General features: G+C 59.8%; 2 pseudogenes across 3 annotated transcripts; both read right to left on the bottom strand.

The window, feature by feature from the left end:
• Nucleotides 1–1,122: 1,122 nt before the first annotated feature.
• On the bottom strand, nt 1,123–3,147 carry LOC309620903 (melanoma-associated antigen 10 pseudogene; annotated as a pseudogene). Of its 2 annotated transcripts, none has more exons than XR_014249916.1 (2): nt 2,791–3,147; nt 1,123–2,630 (listed from the first exon to the last, which is right to left on the bottom strand). The product of XR_014249916.1 is annotated as a melanoma-associated antigen 10 pseudogene (transcript). The 2 variants fall into 2 exon arrangements; XR_014249917.1 differs by having other exon boundaries at nt 2,796–3,147.
• A 4,352-nt stretch (nt 3,148–7,499) lies between these two features.
• Nucleotides 7,500–9,184, bottom strand: LOC309620188 (melanoma-associated antigen 1 pseudogene; annotated as a pseudogene). Its single transcript has 3 exons — nt 9,069–9,184; nt 8,486–8,586; nt 7,500–8,377 (listed from the first exon to the last, which is right to left on the bottom strand). The product of its transcript is annotated as a melanoma-associated antigen 1 pseudogene (transcript).
• Between the last annotated feature and the right edge of the window lie 826 nt (nt 9,185–10,010).

Raw genomic sequence — 10,010 nt, 5'->3', positions numbered from 1 at the left:
CTCCAGTATCTGAGGAGGCTCCTGGAGGGGCCTTGTCCCGGTAGGCACTGGGGCCTTACAGTCAGTCCCAGGCAGTCTCAGTCCCTCCCTGCCCGTGGCTCAGCCATGAGCAGCTCAGCAGGCCGGGCTCCCGTTGGGCAGGAGGGCCCCAGGGCAGGAACAGGGACGGGGCGCCGTCACGCGGGAAGGTGCCGGCACTGGACAGAAATGCCGGCACCTGGCAGTGGCGGATCTCAGCAAACCACAGACCAGCCCCACACTGCCTCTGCTTCTCCTTGGCACCTTCCTTTCTTGGGCCTGCTTTTTGTCAACTGAAAGACACCGTGTAGCACCGAGAAGAGCAATGGGTCGCCAGTCAGGAGGTCGGCCACGGGCCGGGGGTGGGTGGGCGCAGCGTGGGCTCGAGAGGAAGTCAGACCAGGGCTCTGGTCCCCACCCCGTCACTTAGCAGCACGTGACCCTGGGGAGATTCCCAAGCCCCGTGGCCTCAGGTTCGTCACCTGTGAAGTGAGTGGGTGTGACGAGCCGTGTCTTGTAGGGGCTGCAGGGATGCGCGTGAGCTTCGTGAAGCAGCTCACAGGACCTGGCGTCTGTGGGAACGTTGACGACGGGCAGTTATTTCTCATATTGTTTGGATCACAGACCCTTCCCCTCTCTCCTCTGGCCTTTGGTTGGGCGCTTTCTTGTCCCGGTCATGTCAGAGAATATGCAGCTTCATCACCATCACCTCCCACAGAAGGAAGCCCCGCTTCCCAAAGGCCCAAACTGCCCTGGCTCGGGGCACTTACACTCCAGGGCTCGCTCCTGGAGCCCCACCGCCTCGTCCCATGTTGACTTGTTCTGTGGGACTTGGGGGACGTCTCACCACCTTCCTCATGTGACTGCGGCTCCTAGACCATCCCCCTAGGTGGGGGTGTGGGTGTGTCCTGCTTTTCCTAGCATTCCCGCTACTAACACAGGCCCTTCCAGAGAGCAGAGGCTCCGTGGAGGTCTGCCGAATATATAAGCCGGAGAGCAGGGGGCTTACTTACTCAAATCAAGTTTTTCATGCTTTCGTAAATCACCGTGCAAATCCAACTAAACAGAGATAGCTTAGTCTTACAGAATGACAGACAAGAAGGATAAGAAGCAAAAACTCACTACGATTACTTTTATTTTTCTAATTCTTCCCCCATCTATATTACTGCTAAGTACTTTCACATTTCCAGAGCAGTTCTGATTCCAATTCCATGTTATCTGCCTCAGGGACACAAAATGAAATGGGAGATTTCCCAATCTCTTTTACAAAACAGCAAAACTCTTGTTCTTAAACTGGGTAATTATAAACACATTCTAATCAAAGTCATGCACAAAGTTAGACACTGAAGCTTGTTTAGTCTTCCATTAAAACGAATAACATTTGAAAAATTCCTAAAGAAAACAGATGATATTCCATGTCATCATACACAACAGGAACCCAAAGATGCTACACACCACGTTCCCCCCACTCGCAGGGGCCCTCACTACTTGGAAACTCGACCGCTCTCTCTTCAAACTCAGAGTGAAGGACCAACCTCACTTCCTACCAGTGAACTTGGGCCTGGAAGGAGCCTGGCTGCTGCTCTGGCTCAGGCCCCCTCTTCCTCATCGCTCACACCCTCTGCACACAGGGATGGGAGGGACCTGGGATCCCATCCACTGGCCCTGAGCAGATGCTCCAGGACCTGCCACTTGCTGGTCTCCGCGTAGGCCCGGGGACCCCACAGGAACTCGTAGCGGGCGGGGTCGCTGTGGGGCACCTGCCGGTACTCCACGTAGCCCTCCTGCACCCACACTTTGGTGAGCAGCTCCCTGGGCTCCCCGTAGATGCAGTGCTGCTTCCCTGCATACACCCTCCTGAGGCTGAGCAATTCCCAGACCTTCTCCTCAGGGGCGGGGTCACCGAACAGGGCGATCTGGCACAGAATCAGCACCAGGAGGCCGGCCTTGGGCATGCTCTGCCCGTCGCTCAGCACTGCATCACAGGTGAGGCCCAGGGTGGGGACCAGGACGTAGGTGCACTCGCGGGGGTCCACCTCCTTCACGTCCACGCCAAACACCAGCTGCATGCACTCGCAAGCTTGGCTGAAGACCACGGGGAAGTGGTCCCGATGGTCACGGAGGACCATATTCAGCATCTCCGCCTTGCAGGTCGGCTCCTTGGTGCGATACTTGAGTAGCAGGAACACCACCAGGTCAGCCATCAGCACAGTAAGTGCCTCCTGGGGCAAGGACTCGGCATAGGCAGAGAAGGAGGGGGCGACGGGGGAGGAGGAGGACGAGGGGGATGCGGCCTCCTCGCCCGCAGCCCCGAACAGCTGCGCCTCCACCGGGCCCTGGGCCTGGACTGGGGCCTGAAGGTCTGCCTCAGGCTGGTGCAGCTCGCTCATCTCGACCAGGGGCCTGATGACTGGGGTCGGGCCGCCGACGGGAGTCTGGGCAGAGGTGACAGATACGGACCACGGACCTGGGGGAGAAAGGGGGTGTGAGCGGCCTCGGCGGAGAAACGCACCCTGGGCAGCTCTGACGAAGGCCACTTACAGGGCTCGCCTGGAGGGGTGCCCTCGGGCATCACAGGGGCGCTCCTCCTGGGCGGCCTGTCCCCTGCCAACCTGAAGAAGGAAGCGACGTGGCTCCTCAGGGTGCAGCCAGCGCAGCCCCAGGTACCGACCGGGGCTGAGAGGGGTGTGGGGAGGTGCGGTGACTTGGGCCTTGTGGGGTCCCCTGTGTTCTGGGAGGGGGAGCCCCTGGGTGCACACTCAGGGCATGCACCTCACCTTGACTCCTGGCGCTGCCTGGGCCTCCTCTGCTCTGTGGCCTGAGGACACGTGCCTCAGACCTGGGCCTTCGCCTCCCGGTTCCTGGAGCCCCTGTAAGAGGAATGGAGGGCGCACCTCGGGTGTAGATTGTGGCACAGCCCTGGGCCCCTCGGTGCTGGTAGGAGGGGTGGGCCGGACTCTGTGAGCCCCCCATTGTTCCGGAGATCGGGCTCCCCTCAGTCCTCTCCCGGGGTCCACACCTTGACCCCGGCAGATCCTGGGACTCCTCCCTCTGCTGACCTGATGTTTCCCCTCAGACCAAGGTCCTCGCATCCTTAGACGCCTCCATCCCCAACCACGTGGCAGAGGTGAGAGCCTGCAACGTTGTCAGCCCTGCCCGGGACCTCCCAGGGCTGACAGCATGGGCGAGCTCCTCTGAGGTCCCCTCTGTTCTGGGGCCCACGGTCCCCTCTGTCCTCCCTCAGGGTCCTCACCTTGACGCCCGGCAGGACCTGGGATACCCCCCCTTTGCCCACCTGAGGCCCTGCCCCTTACCCCAAGTCCCCACTCTCTCTGGGACCCGCATGTCAGGAAATGCTGCCTGGGGTCATCCCGCCCCGCTGTTGCCCAGGGCTGACCACACGGATGGGTTTCTGTGGGCTCCCCTCAGTCCTCCCTCAGGGGCCTCACCTTGACTCCACGCAGGACCTGGGATTCTCCCCTCTTCCCACCTTAGGCGCCGCCCCTTATAGCAGGTGCCCAGTCGCTCTGAGAGCCGGACGTCAGAAACTGCTGCATGGGGTTATGCCCCTCCATCGCCATCCAGGGCCCACTCTGTTCTGGGGCCCTGGTTCCCTTCAGTCCTCCCTCAGGGCCCTCACCTTGACTCCACGCAGGACCTGGGATCCTTCCCTCCGCCCACCTGAGACCCCGCCCCTTATACCCGCTCCCCAGTCTCTCCGCGGCCAGGATGTGAGGAAGTACTGCAAGCGCCCATCGCGCCCTATGGCCTCCAGTGCGACCTGGAGCTTCTCGATGCCTCATGCAGGGGGCCAGAGCCCCTCCCTGGACCCCCACAAATCCATCTGCCATGGCCAACAGCCTCCACCGGATCACAGCAGCCCCAGCGCCTGCCCCTCTCAGCATCACTTACGCCCCTCGTGGCCAAGCGGCTCCTCCCTGCCCCCCCCACTACATCGCCCCATACACCCTCCCCCACCTACCACCTGCTGGCGCTCCGCTCTGGGCCCTGCAAGCCGGGCGCCCCCCATGCTTAGAGATCAGACTGCCTCTCTCACCTCCCCACACCGGGGAGTCCTCCCCCGAGCACCCTCAGAGCCAGGGGCTCTCGCCTCTCGCACCCCAGACGCAGAGCCCACCCCTCTTGCCCTCGCCCACCCTGGAGCCGGAGCCCCCTTCCTGCCACGAGTGTCCTCCACCCCACCCCACCCCCCGCCCCGGCGGGAGCTCCCATAATGCCTACCGCACCCGCGCCCGGGAGTCCTCCCCATCGACCCGCACCTCAGCCAGGAGTAGCTCCGCCTTCCTCCCGCCACACGCAGCAGCCGTTAGCCCTCGCCTCGTGTCTCGGCCCGGGGAGGGGGCCCGAGAGTCCTCCCCATCGACCCGCGCCTGCGCCAGGAGTAGCTCCGCCTTCCTCCCGCCACACGCAGCAGCCGTTAGCCCTCGCCTCGTGTCTCGGCCCGGGGAGGGGGAGTGGCCCGCCCGTCGCGTCCTCCCCACCCCCACAGCCAGTCGTCCTCTCCTCTGGCCCCCAAAGCCGGCCCCACCCGCCCAGCAGGAAGCCCTCCACTCAGGGCCCCCCCACGATTAGCCATTACCCCACCCTCTGCACCACGACTCCAGAACACCCCCCACCCGCCACCCCGGCAGCTAACGGTCCTCCCCTCAGACCCGCGCCTCAGCCAGGAGTAGCTCCGCCTTCCTCCCGCCACACGCAGCAGCCGTTAGCCCTCGCCTCGTGTCTCGGCCTGGGGAGGGGGCCCGAGAGTCCTCCCCATCGACCCGCGCCTGCGCCAGGAGTAGCTCCGCCTTCCTCCCGCCACACGCGGCAGCCGTTAGCCCTCGCCTCGTGTCTCGGCCCGGGGAGGGGGAGTGGCCCGCCCGTCGCGTCCTCCCCACCCCCACAGCCAGTCGTCCTCTCCTCTGGCCCCCAAAGCCGGCCCCACCTGCCCAGCAGGAAGCCCTCCGCTCCGGGCCCCCCCACGATTAGCCATTACCCCACCCTCTGCACCCCGACTCCAGAACACCCCCCACCAGCCACCCTGGCAGCCAGCGGTCCTCCCCTCAGACCCGCACACTGAGGGACACTTCCCCCAGCCCCCCTTCAGCCCGCTGCCCTCCGCCGCCCCTCCCCCACTCCCCATCGAGCAGCCCGTACCCCTCTCCCCACCCCCACTCCTTCCCAGCACCCCTGGTACCTGCGGAGTCCAGCCCCCGGCAAAGCCCCCGCCTGTCTCCTGACTTTCTCTGACTCTGTGGATGACACCGGAGTCCCGCTCAGAAGGGGCTGAAGAGCTCGTCTCAGCACTGCAGCCAGGAACTGTGCAGCCCACTGTCCCAGGCACTCTGTGCGAACACCACGTGGGTTTCCGGGTGCTCCCGGAAGCCCGAGGAAGATGAGGGAGAAAGTTCTAGACGTCTCCTTACACAGAAAGTGGTTGGATCAGAAGAGCACGTGAGGAGGCGCTTTGCTACGGAAGCTGCAGTAGCCACGCGCACTGAGGGCGTGAGGTCCCAAGGCTTGGCGCCTCCGGAAGCAAAAGACACGCCCATTGGCCTTCCACCAATAGGAAGGCCTCCCTGCAAGGCTGCGGAGTGGGAGGAGCAAACTTGGAGGTGCAGAGCCCATGGTGGCACATAGGTCAATCTGTCTTTACAGGTGGGTTTCTACTGTGATTGACAACGTCAGAAACCTACTGTTTTTCCTTTTTCTTCTTTTTTTAATTTTTGAATTTTGTTTTATTTTTTTATACAGCAGGTTCTTATTAGTTATCCCTTTTATACATATTAGTGTACATATGTCAATCCCAATCTCTCAATTCATCACAGCACCACCACCCCCGCCCCCACCACTTTCCCACGTTGGTGTCCACACGTTTGTGCTCTACATCTGTGTCTCTATTTCTGTCCTGCAAACCGGTTCATCTGTACCATTTTTCTAGGTTCCACATATGTGCATTAATATACAATATTTGTTTTTCTCTCTCTGACTCCCTTTACTCTGTATGACAGTCTCTAGATCCATCCACGTCTCTACAAATGACCCAGTTTCGTTCCTTTGTACGGCTGAGTAATAAAGTACTAGTAATAAAGCTCTTCTTTATATGGACTGATTTCTTGTCTAGTTGTATCAACAAGCCATCTTCTCACATGGCAGAAGAGGATGAGGCAGCTGTCTGGGGTCTCTTTTATAAGGGAGCTAGTCTCATTCATGAGGGCTCCCCCCTCATGGGCTAATCACTTCCCAGGGCCCCACCTCCAAATCCCATCCCTTTGGGGGTTAGAACTTAACAGGTGAATGAGGGGGACAGGTTTACAAATATTCAGTCCATAGCACTGTCTGTCCAACTATTTTTGCTCCTATGTTCCCTTTTTCCTGCTGAGATCATCAAGTTTTTCATTTACATTTTAACTTCTCTACTGCCTTTTTAGGCAATTATCAGTTTGTGCTAAAACTTTACAATTCACCTATGAAATGGAAGAAAAACCCTCACCATGTCTGGGTCTGCAAAGTGCCTACCCTCCCCTCTCACTGGAGAGGTGTCCCATGGGTGCTGAGCAGGAATCCTACTCTGGACCCCCGCCCTCACCCACAGCAGCCCCTTCCCTCCATTGCCCATAGCAGACACCAGACTCAGATGAAACGTTCAGGGAAATTTATTAACCAAAAACATTGACTGAAACCATTGAACAGAGGGCATGATAACACAGAGAGGAACTTCTAACAGCCACCAGATCCCTCGGGTCCCGGGCACCCCCCCCCCCAGGGTCCCCAACAAGGTGCCTCTGCTATACCCCACCCGGTGGCCCTCCATCCCCACACATTCTCCCTTCCTGAGGGCCCCGCGGGTGGCCGCTCGCCAGGAAGATGGGCACCAGCAATGCCCACTCCCCCCAGGGCAGCCCCTCCCCATCTGGCCCACATGCCCGGGGCCTGGCCCTGCCCTATGGTGGGCACAGGACAGTCCCACAGCAAGGCACGCACCACTGAGCCGACGACAGAGTGTCCCGAGGAACAATGGGGTGGCCTTCAGTTGTACTGCTAATTACTTTCACATTTCCAAGTAAATTCCTATTCCAATGCCATGTTATCTTGTTCAGGATCACAAAATGATACGGGAATCTTACAATTTGTTTTACACAATTGCAAAACTCTTGTCGTTCAACTGAATTAGTGCAAATACATGTGTGATTAATGTCATTCACAAACTTATATACTGAATCTTATTAAGCCTTCTTTTAAGTGGAACAATATTTGAAAAATTCCTAAAGAAAACAGAGATGAAATTCCATGTCATCATACACAACAGGAACCCAAAGATGCTGCACACCGGGTTCCCCCGACAGGCCCGGGCCCTCACTACTTAGAAGGGTGACCGCTCCCTCTTCAAACTCAGAGGGAAGGATCAGCCTCCCTTCCTGCCCCACGGGAGAAGCTGCTGGACGTGGGCCTGGAAGGAGCCTTGCTGCTGCTCTGGCTCAGGCCCCCTCTTTCTCATCGCTCACACCCTCTGCACACAGGGATGGGAAGGACCTGGGATCCCATCCACTGGCCCTGAGCAGATGCTCCAGGGCCTGACACTTGCTGGTCTCCGCGTAGGCCCGGGGACCCCACAGGAACTCGTAGCGGGCAGGGTCGCTGTGGGGCACCTGCCGGTACTCCAGGTAGCCCTCCTGCACCCACACTTTGGTGAGCAGCTCCCTGGGCTCCCCGTAGATGCAGTGCTCCCTCCCGGCACACACCCCCATCACGCTAAGTGCTTCCCAGACCTCCTCCTCAGGGGCGTGGTCACCGTACAGGGCGATCAGGCACAGAATCAGCACCAGGAGGCCGGCCTTGGGCATGCTCTGCCCGTCGCTCAGCACTGCATCACAGGTGAGGCCCAGGGTGGGGACCAGGACGTAGGTGCACTCGCGGGGGTCCACCTCCTTCACGTCCACGCCAAACACCAGCTGCATGCACTTGGAGGCTCGGCTGAAGACCACGGGGAAGTGGTCCCGATGGTCACGGAGGACCATATTCAGCATCTCCGCCTTGCAGGTCGGCTCCTTGGTGCGATACTTGAGTAGCAGGAACACCACCAGGTCAGCCATCAGCACAGTAAGTGCCTCCTGGGGCAAAGACTCGGCATAGGCGGAGAAGGAGGGGGCGACGGGGGAGGAGGAGGACGAGGGGGATGCGGCCTCCTCCCCCGCAGCCCCGAACAGCTGCGCCTCCACCGGGCCCTGGGCCTGGACTGGGGCCTGAAGGTCTGCCTCAGGCTGGCGCAGCTCTCTCATCTCGACCAGGGGCCTGATGACTGGGGTCGGGCCGCCGACGGGAGTCTGGGCAGGGGTGACAGATACGGACCACGGGCCTGTGGGTGAGAGGGAGTGTGAGCGGCCTCGGCGGAGACACGCACCCTGGGCAGCTCTGACAAAGGCCACTTACAGGGCTCGCCTGGAGGGGTGCCCTCGGGCCTCACAGGGGCGCTCCTCCTGGGCGGCCTGTCCCCTGCCAACCTGAAGAAGGAAGCGACGTGGCTCCTCAGGGTGCAGCCAGCGCAGCCCCAGGTACCGACCGGGGCTGAGAGGGGTGTGGGGAGGTGCAGTGACTTGGGCCTTGTGGGGTCCCCTGTGTTCTGGGAGGGGGAGCCCCTGGGTGCACACTCAGGGCACGCACCTCACCTTGACTCCTGGCGCTGCCTGGGCCTCCTCTGCTCTGTGGCCTGAGGACACGTGCCTCAGACCTGGGCCTTCGCCTCCCGGTTCCTGGAGCCCCTGTAAGAGGAATGGAGGGCGCACCTCGGGTGTAGATTGTGGCACAGCCCTGGGCCCCTCGGTGCTGGTAGGAGGGGTGGGCCGGACTCTGTGAGGTTCCCACTGTCCTGGCGTGGGTGGCCCCCTGTGTGCTCACTCAGGGCAGGGCCTCCCCTTCCCCCTGGCAGGGCCTGGGCCCTCTGTCTGCTGTCCTGAGGCAAAATTCTCAAGACACATTCCCTGCACTGAAAAGAAGGAAGGGAGGACCTCCACATCAGGCCATGGTGCCCAGGGGCTAACAGGGCTCACAAGGGACAACCAAACTCCGTGGGGTCCATCTGTGCTGGGACGATGGCGGTCGGCTCAGTCTCCACCTTGACACCCTGTAGGGCCTGGGACAGCTCCCTCTGCTGACTGTGACCCATCTCCTTCAGCCAAGGCCTCACCTCCATAAGACACCAGAAGAGGAAGTGAGGGGCAATGTACCCACCTATTCTGGGACACCCACGGCTGACAAAAGGGGCAGGGCCGGCTGGGCTCCAAGTACTCTGTGTGAGGAGGGGTCTCCCCAGTCTTCTCCATGACCCTTGCCAGGGCCTGAGGCCAGACCCCCAGAGCAAGGCGCCCGCCTCCCTGAACCCACCCATCTGGAAATGAGGAAGGGTCAGTGAGACAGGTCCTGGCTGGGGTTTCCAGGGCTGACAGTTGGGTCAGGCCAGATTTCTGTGGGACCCCCCCCCTTTGTTCCAGGGATTGGGCTCCCCTCCGTCTTCTCTCGGGGTCCACACCTTGACCTACAAATGACCCAATTTCATTTCGGTTTATGGCTGAGTAATATTCCATTGTATATATGTACCACATCTTCTTTATCCATTGGTCTGTCGATGGACACTTAGGTTTTTTCCATGTCCTGGCTATTGTAAATAGTGCTGCAATGAACACTGGGGTACACGTGTCTTTTTGAATTATGGTCTTTTCAGGGTATATGCCCAGTAGTGGGATTGCTGGGTTGTGTGGTAGCTCTAGTTTTAGTTTTTTAAGGAACCTCCATACTGTTCTCCATAGTGGCTGTATCAATTTACATTCCCACCAACAGTGCAATAGGGTTCCCTTTTCTCCACACCCTCTCCAGCATTTATTGTTTGTAGATTTTTTGATGATGGCCATTCTGACTGGTGTGAGGTGATACCTCATTCCAGTTTTGTTTTGCATTTCTCTAATGATTAGTGATGTTGAGCATTCTTTCAAGTG

The sequence above is a fragment of the Balaenoptera borealis genome (assembly GCF_965194805.1).
Source record: "Balaenoptera borealis genome assembly, chromosome: X".
NCBI classification, from domain to species: Eukaryota; Metazoa; Chordata; class Mammalia; order Artiodactyla; family Balaenopteridae; genus Balaenoptera; species Balaenoptera borealis.
The sequence above is the reverse complement of the archived record's forward strand: the minus strand, read 5'-3'. Positions and strand labels throughout refer to the sequence as shown.